This window comes from Heloderma suspectum, chromosome 4, assembly GCF_057233095.1.
Source record: "Heloderma suspectum isolate Gila_16-S chromosome 4, 16-S_ref, whole genome shotgun sequence".
Classification (NCBI taxonomy): Eukaryota; Metazoa; Chordata; class Lepidosauria; order Squamata; family Helodermatidae; genus Heloderma; species Heloderma suspectum.
Window position 1 is genome coordinate 136431976 of NC_139461.1, and position 14783 is coordinate 136446758.

The 14783-nt window shown below is 43.1% G+C and overlaps 1 protein-coding gene across 1 annotated transcript in view; it reads left to right on the forward strand.

Moving 5' to 3' along the window:
• Positions 1-14783, forward strand: part of GABBR2 (gamma-aminobutyric acid type B receptor subunit 2) — a 447064-nt gene that overhangs the window by 88232 nt on the left and 344049 nt on the right. The window lies entirely within an intron of this gene.

Here is a 14783-nt window from a genome sequence, read left to right on the forward strand (position 1 = left end):
TTAGCCAGTCATGTTACTCTTTGCCTCTTGTGTTTCTCCCCAACCACAGCTCATTGGCTGCTCCTGCATTTTCCTCCCCCACCCCTGCCCTGCTCATAGCTGATGAGCTCTGAAGCCTTTTCTTGCAGCCCAGATCAGAGCAGCCAGCCCACTGCTAAAGCAAAAGGCAAAGCTAGAAAGTCCCTGCTGAGAGTGACTGCAAAATGAGAGAGGCAGGTGGAGAGCCGCACTTGAGGTAACTGTGACCTGCCAGCAGCCTTTGGGTCTTGCAGTGAAGAACACTGGATTAGGCTCTGTTAGGTGTCATGCAGGTTTTGGGTTATACCTAGGATGGTTGGGACAAACATGTAATGGTTGATTTCCCTATTTTGGGGCAAACACACCAAAACCTTAGGCAAAACACACAGGTTCCTCAATAGGCAATATACAAAAATAAAGTAAAACATAGCAGTTTTTATATGAACAAACCTGGAGATTAATTTTGGCTGGAGTGCTAGGTAAAGTAAGTAGACGCCAAATTGGATGTTGTTACATAGTGGTTGGAGAGATGGTAATCTCAAAGATTAAAGTTTAGCCTTCAAGTAAAAGATACTCATATTCTCATTTTTCCAGTCCTAAGTTTGTTTTGTCCAGTTTTCACATCAGTGTGCAATTAAAAAAAAAAGTCTGCACAGAAATTCATATACCTTTTTGTGTGCTTTTTTCCTAGTCTATGCATTTTTGTATGTAATTCTGCCTACTATACACATTTTTGAAGATTCCCCTAATATAATGCATTTTTGTATGTTATTTTCATGACCATACCCATTTTTGTGCACACGTGCCCCTAACGTACACATTTTTATACACACATTTTGATGGAGAATTACACTGCAAAAATCAGAGAAGTGCGTATACCAAAGGATAACTACATTTTAAGGGGCTGCGGTGGCTTAGTGGTTAAGACGCTGAACTGTAGACCGGAAGGTCGGCAGGACAGCAGTTCGAGACCCGAGTGCTGCGTGACGGAGTGAGCTCCCGTCTTCAGTCCCAGCTCCTGCCAACCTAGCAGTTCGAAAGCAAGAAATTGCAAGTAGATAAATAGGTACCGCTTCGGCGGGAAAGGTAACAGCGTTCCGTGCACCTCGGTGTTCAGTCATGCCGGCCACATGACCACGGAAGCGTCTTCGGACAGCGCTGGCTCTTCGGCGTAGAAATGGAGATGAGCACCACACCCTAGAGTCGGACACGACTGGTTGGGGACACCTTTACCTTTTTAACTACATTTTGCTTTGCATGTTGATTCAGGAAATGCAAATCAGGTAGATTTACATTAAGATGTACACCAAACACATTTCTCCTCCATCCCGTGTGTGTGTGTGTGTGTGTGTGTGTGAGAGAGAGAGAGAGAGAGAGAGAGATACTATGTAGCTCTTCTTCTTACGCACCTTCCAGTTTGGAAAGGTTTTCCTATTAGAATAATTAAAAACCCCTTTCATATCCACCCCTTCTCCATTAATGCTGGTCAAGAATTCTAATAAATAGATTTTCAGGGATCAGGTATGGTTAATTCTACCTAAATCTCCCCAAGTATGCATCATGTTATAAACATCCACACTGTCTTGGTAACCAATTTCTAGAACTATCTTGACATTCCAAAGATTGATCCTGTTCAGACATCACACTACACTATGATGGTTAGGAATTTTGAGCTAACCATGTTGGCTTAGTCTGAACAGGCATCTGTCACGACCATGGTGGTTTATTAACCACCAACTAACCATGTTTACTAACCACTTGCTGCAAGATGGTTAGAGGGCTCTACTGTGGCGTAGTGTGATGTCTGAACAGCCTCTGTGGTTAATTGACAGCTGCCATAGAGCTCTGTGGCAAGAGCAGCCAAAGAAGGAGTAGCCACTGAGCACCAAAATGGCCAACAGCACCAAGCACCAAAATGGCTGGCAGCACCAAAATGACCGACAGCACCAAGCATCAAAATGGCCGACAGCGCAAAGGCCGCTGGGATGCATGGCTGCCCATCCTGAGGACTGTGGGTTTCTGCGAGAGGGAGGGTGGTTAGAGAATGGTTAGTCTAACCATGTTGTGGAACATGGTTACCTGCACATGTGGCAGTAGCACTCACAGTGGTTAGCAGTAACCACCATGCACCATGGTTAGCCTAAGCCCCCTCCTCCAATGTGCATCTGAACAGGGCCAAAATCATCATCTAGCTAATCATCGGCATCACCGTATTTAGACTCTTGCAATCCTGTCCATACTCATTTGTGTCTTACACTTACAACAAAATAGATGTTTATTACATTTCTATACTGCACTGTAGCCAAAGCTATATAGGGTTGGGCTTCTAGCAGCTACATAGTTGCTTTAGAGTGCTGAAGACACTTCACATACATTATCTCAGCAATCTTTACAACAGAAACTGCCACAAAATAGCTGCCATGGATTTACCAGACAGAAGTGACTGGAGTCCCTTTGTCTTTTTTCCCCTTCTTTTTTTCTTGGTAGCTGCATGTGCTGCAGAGGAAAGCACTGGCCTACAGCCACCTGCCATGTTCATTTCCTAAGAATGTCTCTGAGCCCCATGTATAGCCCAGATTAATTCATGGGAAATGAAAGTGGGAGCAGCTGTAAGCCCTCATTTTGCTTTGAAGCAATCCCAGCTGCCAGTAAGTAAAGTTGTTAATTAAAAAAATGGGAGAGGTAATGCAGCTTGGTGGGCACAAAAAGAATGAACCCAAGGGCACATTGGTGCCCACAGTCATTATGTTACCTACCCCGATCTAAATGGTTCTATAGTTACACTTCCTCAAGCCAGCATTTGTTTTCATGATCAGCTGGAGGACATCAAAGACACACAGTAGTTTGATAATCCTCTGAAAACAAGAGGAGAAATAACGTCCATAATTGGGATCTACTGCAGACTTTTATTATCTCAGTGGCAGTGAAATATGAGAGAAGTGAACAGGCATTTTGGAGCTGGCATGATAGAATTCACACTACATTTCACATTGGGTATGCCAGCTCCTCCAGGGGTCTGGAGCTTGTGAATAGTGAAAAAGGTCTAATTGGTTTTCTTCCTTTCTTTTAACATAGAATTTTATCTTGAAATTGTTAAAAAATATGAGCAACAAAAGGAAGAATAAACATGTCAATACAATAAGATCACTAATTAAGGGGGAAGGAAGCTTAATGATTACAGTCCTTAATGTATCATAGGTAAACTTGTTTTTCTTGCATGTAATAAGTTATCCTACTGATGAGGTTTGTTTACTCAAATGGACTGAGTCCAGCTAGCACCTTCCTAAGGAGGAGCTGAAACGTTGGAGAAGTGTGGAAAGGGACACAAACTAAGCAACAAAAACACCTAGTATTATTGCCAAAGTCTTTCCTATCAAGATTTCACAGTTTATAGGAAAAACACTGAAGTACTATCTCAGATCACAATCAAATTGTGACAGCAAGCAGTTGTCCTCCATGGATCGTCTAATAGTCCTATACCATAATTCCAAATTTCTTCTTGTGACTATTTAGGCGGCTGGAAAGTTCCAAATGAACAAATTCTTCAGCTTTGTCCTATTGGGAATATGTGGCATAGTTGCACTTGTCAGTGAAAGTGTTTCTGCCTATGGAAAACTGGAACCTTTGGTTGACCCTATAAATTAGCTTATTAGCAAACAAGCCCTGTGGGAAGCACTTACTAGTTGTGCTGCCATCCCTTTTCATATTTAATTTATTAAAATCTTTGGTTAAAATTCATAATTAGTATCACTGCTGGATTTTAGGTCCACTACAATCCAAAGATACGGACATTCATTCGACAATTATCAAACAGAATGTTTCTGTTATTAATCTTGATTCCACACCTTTGCATTCCATAATGGTGTTCTAAAATAAGTTCCCCTCTTACTCATTCTAGCTATAAAAGTTCACAAAGTTGTAGATCCAGTGAAAGGGTTCCATTTTTTTTACGCGGAAGGAATAGCAGCAGCACCTCTGTGAAACTAGTGCATTGTCACCTCTTTCTCAAACAACAGTACTTTCTCTGCCCCCATCCCAGATTCTGTGGTATTCATATTGTCTCTTCAAAAGGGTTAAGCTGCTGATGTTACTCTTGACTTTGCTTCCACACTGAGAAGAAAAATAGCACTGATCCCATATTCCTTTGCATTGTGTAAAGCGATATGGTGGATGAGGCCTTTAAGAAGGAAAATCCACAAGTCTCTGCCCAGGAGTCAGGTGAGTTCTATACAGGTTCATGTAAGAAGATGCAGGCTGTACAGGTGTTGGCTGCAACATATTTCTGTCTCCATTCTGCCTGAAGGGAAGCCTCATGTGGCTCTTGCTTGCCACTTCTTGCACTGAGTTCTCAGGTGCAACAAAAGCACCAGTGGTGAATCCGCCCTCATGCTTGTCTTCCTACTGTGGAGGGGCAATTAGTCACCAGCAACATTTCCCCTTGGCTTCTGGAGCTGAGGAAACTGGTTGCTAATAGAGAATCTGTCCTGTGTTCAGATTTCCATTACAGGAAATCTGAACACAGAGTGAGCCCAGAGGGAATACATCATGGCTACCATTTTTCTTGGGTCACAGGGAAGTACTGCCAGTGAAGGAAGAGGGCAGGAAGAAAAAGAAAAAGGTGTTGGGCAATCTCAGTAATGATTTGCTGGGCTTCTTGTGTACCCTATTGAACTCCTGAAAGTGATCAAATTATTATTTTTTGATAAACTGATACTCAATGTTGAAAACACTGTTTTTGTAAAGGTACCTCCCTCATGCTTGTTCTCAGTTGACATACAGGATGAACAGATGCAAAGGAGGGTAGAGCCCCTCTTGATTCTTCAATAGGAATCATGTGTGGCTTCTATGTAGGGTTGGAAAAAGCTCTACCTTCTGAAATACCCTCATCTACCACAACTATGGCAAAAGAGGACTGAACCCTGCATGACAAGTCAGACCTACTGTGATTCCTTATTCTACTAAACTATTAAAATAATAATAAGGACTCTGCCTTACTTTGTATCTGGCCACCCTAGTAACATATTTATTGGAGTGCAACAATTTCATTCTGTGGAATCTGGAGGCACTGATGCAATGCAGAATGAGTGTCATGACTGCTGTCTGCTTCACAGCTGAGATGTTGGTTTCTTGTAGTTGGAGAAAATAGATCAGTTCTCATACTTCTATTAAGTGTATTGAATGTGGGGTTTGGCATGAAACCATTTGCCACATCTTCTGGTCACAGACTCATAATTTCGTCCCAGGTCTTGGGTGCAGCAGGTACTAGGATTGCCCATTCTTTTTCCCAGCAGAATTTCTGTTTAACATCTGCATAACAGGTAGAAATTGATATGCGAACCTTTCTCTCCATTCAGCCTTTGCCCAGCATAAAGTTATGGTGTGGATGGAAAAGGTTTACTTGTCAATTTCTGCCTGTTCTACCTGTAACAGCAATATTGTATAAGCAGCAGCTCTAACATTTCTAACACTTGCTTGCTTTTCCTCCTGTGAAGTGATCATGAACAGCACTGCCTGCACATCATTGTAACAATAATAAAACATAATAGATTCTGTACAAAAACGCTTCAAGTTTATTCCAAGCAGGGTGCTCTTAATAATGACTTCACAATGACATTGATACATACCACATTTTCAGAAAGATGATTTTTACTTATTGTTTTATGATATATTGCAATCCTGCATTGATTACTCATTTTTTTAAAATATGATCTTTTATCTGCATTCCATACACTCTTAAATTAGAGGTAGAAAGGCTGACATGACAGCCCAATTGTTGTGATTATAAAGCAGTTACTATCACAGCTGTTTTCACACTTGCAAGCTCTTGGCTCTAAAGACGTCAGCTGATAGCCATGTGTAACATTAAGTGCGAGCGTTAAGAACAACTGAGAGTGAAAAAGCGGATTTAAGGGTAATTAAACTTTCCACTTGTATCACCTGCACAGGGCAGACTTAATATATGTTCATATACTAAAGACAGTACTGCAGTTTGTATGTTTTAAAACACACTTCCTTCTCTTCCTGCATCCACAAAGGGTTGAGTCACCAAGCACTGTTGGTTCAAGATAGAACTAAGACCTTTATTACTTATTTATTTATTATTAAATGTATTAATCGCCCATCTGGCTGGTCACCCAGCCACTCTGGGCGATGTACAACATACAATAAAACAGTTTAAAACTATAAAATTCTACAATAAAAACATTTTCTAAAATACCCTAACCCACCCCAAATGCCTGCCTGAACAACCACGTTTTTATTGCATGACGGAAGCTCATTAAAGAGGGGGCACGACGGAGTTCCCTAGTGAGGGAGTTCCACAGAGTGGGGGCCACCACAGAAAAGGCCCTCTCCCTCGTCCCCACCAGTCTAGCTGTCCTGGCTGATGGGACAGAGAGAAGGCCATCCAAGGCTGATCTTGTTAAGCAGCCTGTCTGGTGCTGCTGGAGGTGCTCCTTAAGATAGGCTGGGCCGGAACCATATAGGGTTTTAAAGGTCAAAACCAACACCTTGAATTTGGCCCGGAAAACAACTGGTAACCAGTGCAACTCCTTCAGCACTGGAGTGATGTGATCTCGCCGGCGGCTGCCTTTAATCAGGCGAGCCGCCGTGTTCTGTACCAGCTGCAGTTTCTGAACCGTCTTCAAGGGTAACCCCACATAGTGCGCATTACAGTAGTCTAAACGAGAGGAGACCAGGGATGTACTACCGATGGGATAGCTGATAGCTGCTGTATCAGATGGAGTTGATACAGCGCTGTCCGGCTCACAGCTGACACCTGAGCCTCCATGGACAGCTGGGAGTCCAAAATGACCCCCAGGCTGCGGACCTGGTCTTTCAAGGGTAGCCGTACCCCATTCAACACCAGGTCAACATCCCCTAGCCTCCTCTTGTCTCCCACCAAAAGTACCTCGGTCTTGTCAGGGTTCAGCTTCAGCTTATTCTTCCCCATCCAGCCACTCACCGTCTCCAGACATTTGGACAGGGATTCTACGGCCAACCTTGGTGAAGATTTGAATGAGAGGTAGAGCTGCGTGTCATCCGCATATTGATGGCACTGCACCCCAAACCTCCTGATGATAGCCCCCAGCAGCTTCACATAGATGTTAAATAGCATCGGGGAGAGGATGGAACCCTGTGGCACCCCACAAGTGAGTGGCCACGGGTCCGAAACCTCTTCTCCCAGTGCTACCCTCTGGTACCTGCCGGAGAGGAAGGACCGGAACCACCGCAATACGGTGTCTCCAATGCCCAACCCCTTCAGGCGGTCCAGGAGGATACCGTGGTCAACGGTATCAAAAGTCGCTGAGAGGTCGAGGAGAACAAGGAAGGAGCATTCACCCCTATCCAGAGCCCTCCTCATATCATCTACCAAGGCGACCAAGGCCGTTTCTGTCCCATGCCCAAGCCTGAAGCCCGACTGAAATGGGTCTAGATAATCGGCTTCTTCCAAGTGTGCCTTCAACTGCACCACCACCACCCGCTCAATCACCTTGCCCAAAAATGGCAGATTTGAGACTGGGCGAAAGTTTTTCAGAACTTGAGGATCCAAGGAGGGCTTCTTTAAGAGCGGTCGTATCACTGCCTCCTTGAGGGCTGATGGCATCACTCCCTCCTCAAGGGAGGTGTTCACCACCGCCCTGATCCCCTCACCCAGTCTCTCTCTGCAGCCCATAATGAGCCAAGATGGGCAAGGATCAAATAAGCAGGTGGTTGGCCGTACAGATGAAAGCACGTTGTCCACTTCATCAGGAGGAAGAAGCTGGAACCGATCCCACAAAACCAGTTTGCCACAGGCCGCCTCTTGCTCACTAACTGTATCCACAGCGTGCAGAGTAACACACCTAATCTGATCAATTTTATCTGCAAAGTGCCTTGCGAAGGCCTTACAGGAGGCCTTAGAATGCTCCAGTGGTCCAGGAGCCACAGGACCGACCAGGCTCCGGACCACTTGGAACAGCCTCCTGGGACAGCACTCTAGTCTCTATGTGATATATTGTACATCTGACATTTTCATAGCTTTTTGTTTGGTCTGTTTTCCCTGTCATTCTCATCTGCCCAGGGATGGGCCAAGACATTTTGCTGTCTGCATAAAAAAGCTAATGCCCCCTTGCCCAGCCTTGGGTACTATGCACCTTGACAAGTTATTTTGGCACCTAAGGCACAAAATCTCACAAGAGCTTCTCTATGGAAGAAAAAAGTTGTATTATTATAACAACAACAACTATTTGCTGCCTTTTCATATCACCCCAAATAAACTTGAAGTGATTCTATGTACAATCCTACCAAAGTTAGCACTTCCAATGGGGGAATTGAAAGCCAATTATTAACACTCCCTTTACAGTTAATGGGACTAAAAAGTGCTTGCATTTACCTAGATTGTGTTCTTTTAAACAGTGGCTGCTTTTAAATGTTATTGAAGATATGGGATATCCAATCACAAATCTTCTGCCATTTCATCTAGTTTGTCCCTCAGTGGCCAAGTGGGGCATAAGGATAGATATATCCTTTTTTTTCTCCCCATAGTCAGAAAAACAGAGATATTCTGTGGAGTACAAATGTACAGATTGTGTAAAATCTGTTCCATCTGTGTTTTGCGGATTGTCAGGCGCCTTTCATTCTGTCGTCTGTCCATCGCCAGAATAAATTTTTCTTTTGTTTCCGAATTTGCACAAATGTGCATTTGCACAGTTTTGCATGTACAAAAATGCACATTTTCACACTTTAGCTTATGGGGGAAATGCACATTTTTGGCCACGTTTTTTTTAAATTTACATATTTTTCTATGAAAAAAAATGTGCAAAATTCAGGAAAGTTAGAAAACTGGTCCACAAGTCTGTTAAATCTGCTAGACAGGGGGAAAACCATTCTGCTCCGGAATCCTCATGTCAGATTCATGAAAATCTGAACTCATTTGGTTCCATTGTGAATTTCTTCGACATCCCTACTCTGCAGAAATCATCTGGACATGGAGCTTCCTTATTCAACTATCGTGATTAGAAGCCACTGATGGACCTGTTTTCCATGTATTGTTCTGATATCCTGTGGTAATGTATTGCATACATTGATTTTGAACTCTGTGGAAAATTTTGTTTATATGGAACCTACTACTTATCAACTTGGGTTGAGATAATATTTTCTCTCTAATTCATCTCTCTAAACAGTTCAAATTTTAGAGATGTATTGCAAAAAAGTCTTGGTCCCTTAAGCTTTTCTTTATAAGTAGGGTGGCCAGATGCAAAGGAGGATAGGGCTCTTATACCTTCAGTAGTTGTGTAGAACAAGGGTGGACTGAAGGTAGATCTAGATCTAATAGTAGATTTTTGGGTGGTTTGCAGTAGAGTGACAAGAATTCCCAACTGTTTAATAATAGCAACAGCAAGATGACTTCCCCACCATCTGCCCTAAATTATATTGCTGAAATGAAGGAAGTTTGGGGTAGCCAGGAGATGTTTGTGTGGAAGGACTGTGAGCTCTGTTCCGATCGGGTACTCAAATTCCTTGTCTCAGAATTGTTTAATTTGAAATATACATCTTTTGCACCAGTTGGTAGAATTTGGGGTTCAAGTACACAGCAACACAGATCCTGTAGTCTTCCCATCCGTAATGTAGAAGGCAGCTGAGGTTTGGCAGATGAAGCTTGTCATGAAAGGGTAAGGAAAGCTGCACTCTTTGGTGCCTTCACAAAGGGCTTTGCCAAGGCTTGTCTTGTCTCAACTTAGCTCTCTTCTCACTGTCCAAAGAAGCCCTTGCAGATTGCCCTCAGTAACTTTGGACAAAGAATTCTCCGTATGTTTTTGCTTATTGTCACGTTTTCCTGCCCTTTGGGTTGTTTTTTTGAACCACCCTGAAGGACCAGCCCAGGTAATCACAGAATGGCATGAGTTGTTAATGGCATTAATTGATAAGTATTGCAGGCTCAAAAACATGGCTATGTCATAAAGATTAGCGTGAAAACAGAGCTAATTAGCTAGTTGTGTATAGATGCTTAGATAAGAGTGTCTCTAGTGTAGGTCTATAATTGTAAGAAAGATAAGAACATGCAGAAAATAAACTAAAAGCAAAATTCTGCAAAATTCTTCCCTTTTGTAGAGCTCTGGACTATTGCGAGCGGAGATGGGTCAAAGAAGAGTCAGACAACGAGGCTTGGGTTGAAAATTGGGCCACATTTATTGAAATATCTGCAAAGGGGAACCTAGGATGGGCATCTGACTTTGCCAGCGACTAGCTGGCACTTCTCGGGCGAAAGCACACCCAGCCTGAGGGGTGGCGTCGATCTCGCCGCCCCTCCGGACTGCCCCTTCTGGGGGAGGTAGACCTTCCGGTGTCACCCCCAACCCGGTGCCGCACAACACCTGGGTGAGTGAGTAGGGTTGGTCTCCCAGGCAACCCGTATCCCCCTGCCGAGCCGCACAACCCGTTCGGGGGGCCTCAGGAGTCACCTGTCACCATAAAGTGCCTCTGCATGCACACCATCCCTAATCCCTTTCTGCTGTTGTCCGTCCTAGCCGCCACTAAAATGTGACCTATGAGAGATTAGACTGTATTCACCTACTGGACGCACCCTAGCCCCAATAACAGTGTGAAGTAGGCAAAAAGACATACAGTAAAAGGCCAATTTTAACTGTGAGCCAAAAATTCCTACATGGCTCCCAAAAGGGCAACCGGCATAAACCCACACTGCTTAAGGGAGGTCGGGAGGGAGCTGCGAGAGCGAGAGAGCTGGTTTGGACGGGGCTCTGCCAACTCCTCCCCTGCTTGGTGGTGCCACGGGGGGGCACCCAATAGGCAGCAGCCACCTCTTCTCACCCCACCCGCCCGCAATGTCCCCTCCCTTTTGCCAGACAAGCTGGTGCTGGGGTTAGGGTATTTCTCTTGACAGCTTTTATTATTCCTACCAACATTTTTGGCCAGAAATACCTGTCACTCATCGTTAAAGTAGGTTTCTCGCATTCTGGGACTTTTATCCTAGACCAGAATGGAAGCTATTAAGAAATAAGCATATTTTTGTTCAGTTTCTCTCAGCCTTGTCTGTTAATGAAACAGATTAATTTTAAAGGCTCTCTTGAATAAGTTCTTAATTTATTAACATACTTCCAAAGGATTGGCAGCAGCTAATTAAATTGCATTTTTCAGAGACGCACATTTGATTGTTCATGAAATATTAAAAACATTTTCTGTAATATTTCCTCAGTATTTTTTTACTTCTGAGTTGCTTCTTTGATTTGATAAAGTAGCTGAAAAGGGACTAGTGAATTTTAAGTTTTTTAAAAAAGAATATTATGTTTCTTCTAGGAGAACCATAAGTAATATTGAACATTGCTTGATTCTCAGGCAGTGTTTGAATTTATGTGTTTCTCTATAGCACTAAGACAGCCATATTGATTTCACTGAGCACGTCTTTGTTTGTTTAAAAAACATTTTATACAAGCTGTAAAATAGCAATATGTTATGAGAGTTGAAATAGATACATAGTGTAATCTCAACAAAGGATTCCATTGTATTCAAATATCATGATAAATTGAAAATGTATCTCATATCAGTTGATGAATGGCGTTTTGTTCTTTTCCAGTATACAAAAAAATTTGACCACTTTTGAACAAACCTGTTATGTTTTTCTACTTTCACTTATGCGGATATAGTTGACAGGTTTTGCCATCATTACATATTTGCACATTTCATTTTCCATTTGGCCAACTGAGGAATTATTGGTAGCTTCTACATCTTGTGTAACAGACCCAAGTTATTATAATCATATATGATATAAGTTCCTGACAATTAATGAGCATATGAAAGAATCACTAATAGCAATCTTCCACCTGATATGAATGTTTAAAAATTTTTCTATTTTTTTTTTAGTTAGAGTTTGTGATATAAGAAAAATGGTTTGATTGCAGCATGGAGTCCTGTGTTATTATGGAGAGCTGGTGTTGTGTAGAGGTTCAGATCCCCATCTAGCCACAGGGCTTACTGGGTGGCCTTCAGGTAGACACTGTCTCTTATCCTAACCTACCTCACAGTGTTGTATTGAGCATAAAGGAGGGAGGCCTTATACATTACTTTGAACTCTTCAAAGGAAGGCTGGGTTAGAAATACAATAATGGGATCCTGAGATCTGTGAACAGAAGGAAATCCATGGAACCAGACTTTCCTATTTCCTTGTGGAAACCTAAAAATCCTGAAGTTAACATATTAAAAATATTGTGAAAACATATAAATGTCTGTTCTGTAATGTAGTATTGTTACGATTATGAAGGTTATGTGGGAGAGGGGAAAAGGTTACCTCTAACTGAGGCTAATTACTCTGTGACTGAGGCCTGTTGTTGGCAGGCAGCCCACTGTCAGTAAAGCTGTTACTGTTTTTACCAAATAAGCTGGAATGGCCTTAATGGTTCATAGTTAGACCTGTCAGCTTATATATTAGACAGGAGGATTTAAAGGGTCAAATTTTGATAGGTCATTTATGAACATTCAGTTGGCTCTCTTTGGCTTATAGTTATAGGCCAGTAAACTGGCAAATACTGAGGAATTGTAAGTCTTTGGTCAGAGGCTCCTGACTGAAACTGTATAAAAGGGGTAGTTCCAAACTGGCTGATGGAAGCCTGTCAGAGAAAGAGTATCAGTCTGAAGAAATTAAGGGTCCATTGTGAGTGACAGCTGAGGGATGTTCAACCCAGTATCTTTTAAGTGAGTCTAGAGGGTGAAATTTCAGTCTTGTCTTCTGTGCCATTCCAGGGGGCTGTCCTCATGGGGGATTTGCTGCAGGTTGGGAGCATTTCGAGGTCCTTGGCGGCAGATGACATCGTGGCAATCTGCAGCCACCCCAGAGATTTCTGGTGGAAAAGCCGCATTTCCTGAGACTACTTTTACTCTGTTTAATTTCTTTAATTTGAGCTCTCCTTGCTTCTGGTGCTATGTGCCCCAACCTCCGCTTTTACCTCAGTATGATAGTCCTGCCCAGGGGTGTGTCTTTCACCAGGCTGTGACCTCACTGAGCCTTTCCAGCCTTCAGAATCACCCTGCATTCCCATTTCACCAGTAATTGTTCAGTCATTCATTCGTGTCCGACTCTTCGTGACCCCATGGACCATAGCACGCCAGGCCTTCCTGTCTTGTGCTCTCTCCCGGAGTGTGCTCAAGTTCATATTCATTGCACTGGTGATGCTATCTAGCCATCTTATCCTCTGCCGTCCCCTTCTCCTTTTGCCTTCAGTCTTTCCCAGCATCAGGGTCTTTTCCAGGGAGTTTTCTCTTCGCATTAGGTGGCCAAAATATTTGAGCTTCAGCTTCAGTATCTGTCCTTCCAATGAGCACTCAGGGTTGATTTCCTTTAGTGTGGACTGGTTTGACCTCCTTGCAGTCCAGGGGACTCGTAAGAGTCTTCTCCAGCACCACAGTTTGAAAGCATCAATTCTTCGGCGCTCAGCCTTCCTTATAGTCCAGCTCTCACAGCCATACATTACTACTGGGAAAACCATAGCTTTGATTAGACGGACCTTTGTCGGCAAGGTGATGTCTCTGCTTCTTACTATGCTGTCTAGGTTTGCCATAGCTTTCCTCCCAAGGAGCGTCTTTTAATTTCATGGCTACAGTCACCGTCTGCGGAGGTCTTGGGAGCCCAAGAAAGTAAAATCTGTCACTGCTTCCATTTCTTCCCCTTCTATATGCCAGGAAGTGATGGCATATAGAAGGCATATAAACCAGTAATTAGCCTCCATAATAATGTACTTCTCAGATGTTTGTATTACTTTACTTCTTCACTGTTGTGTTAAATCACAATTCTGATATTGTGTAAGCTTGTTTCTTTGATGTTGCATAAAGTCACTTCTCTCATCTGGTGAGGTCTCAGGAGCCTGTCATTGCAAACAGGGCGAAAGTGTCCAGAGGAGGAGAAAGGTGTGTGTGGGGGGGGGCGTTGTGTGGAAGTAATAACTCCGCAACAGTTTGCTGGAATGGGGTGACATTGGGGGGATGACATGCACTCAGGGGGAGCCTTCAGATGCTGCATTTGAGAACTGGGGATTTTGGCTTCTCAGGGCAAATGTGTGCACATTGGGGAACAGGGGAGAGAGAGGAATAACTCTGCAACAGTATGCTAGAATGGAGCAAAATTGAAGGTGGTGAGGTGCTCTCAGGGTGAGCCTTCAGATGTTGCCGTTGAGAACTAGGGATTTTGGCTTCTTAAGGCAAAAGTGCACACATTGGGAACAGCGGAGAGAGGAATAACTCAGCGGCAAATTGCTGGAATGCGGTGAAATTGTGTGTGGGGGAATGCTCTCATAGTGGGCCTATTAGTCGCTCTCCATTCATAATAATGTAGTAGCAGAGGGGAGCCTGGACAGGTCTCTCTCATTAGTTGAGCAGTCCCTGCCAATATGATGACGTTCAGTTCTAGTCCCCCCACCCCAATCTGAAGTATGGTCCTTACAAGCACTGTGTGACCCCTGAAAACTGGATTTTAAAGGTACAGTACATTTGTCTTATCTTGCTTTGTGTGTCCTTGATGGACCAAAGCTGATTCCATGAAAATCTGAATAATACTGCAATGTGCTTCTCATTCCGTTGTTGTGAAGATCCCCCCCCCCCCCCGAGAGCTGGGGTGGAGTTAAGGAAAGGGCAGTTATATGAGTTTTATTTAGGGGCGTGAACTTTGTTAATGATTTAACAGTTTGCTTAACATGACAATATATCACTTATAGATAATATCTAATCTTATATAATATTAGTATACATTATAAATAAATAAGGTTTCAATAAAAATGTAT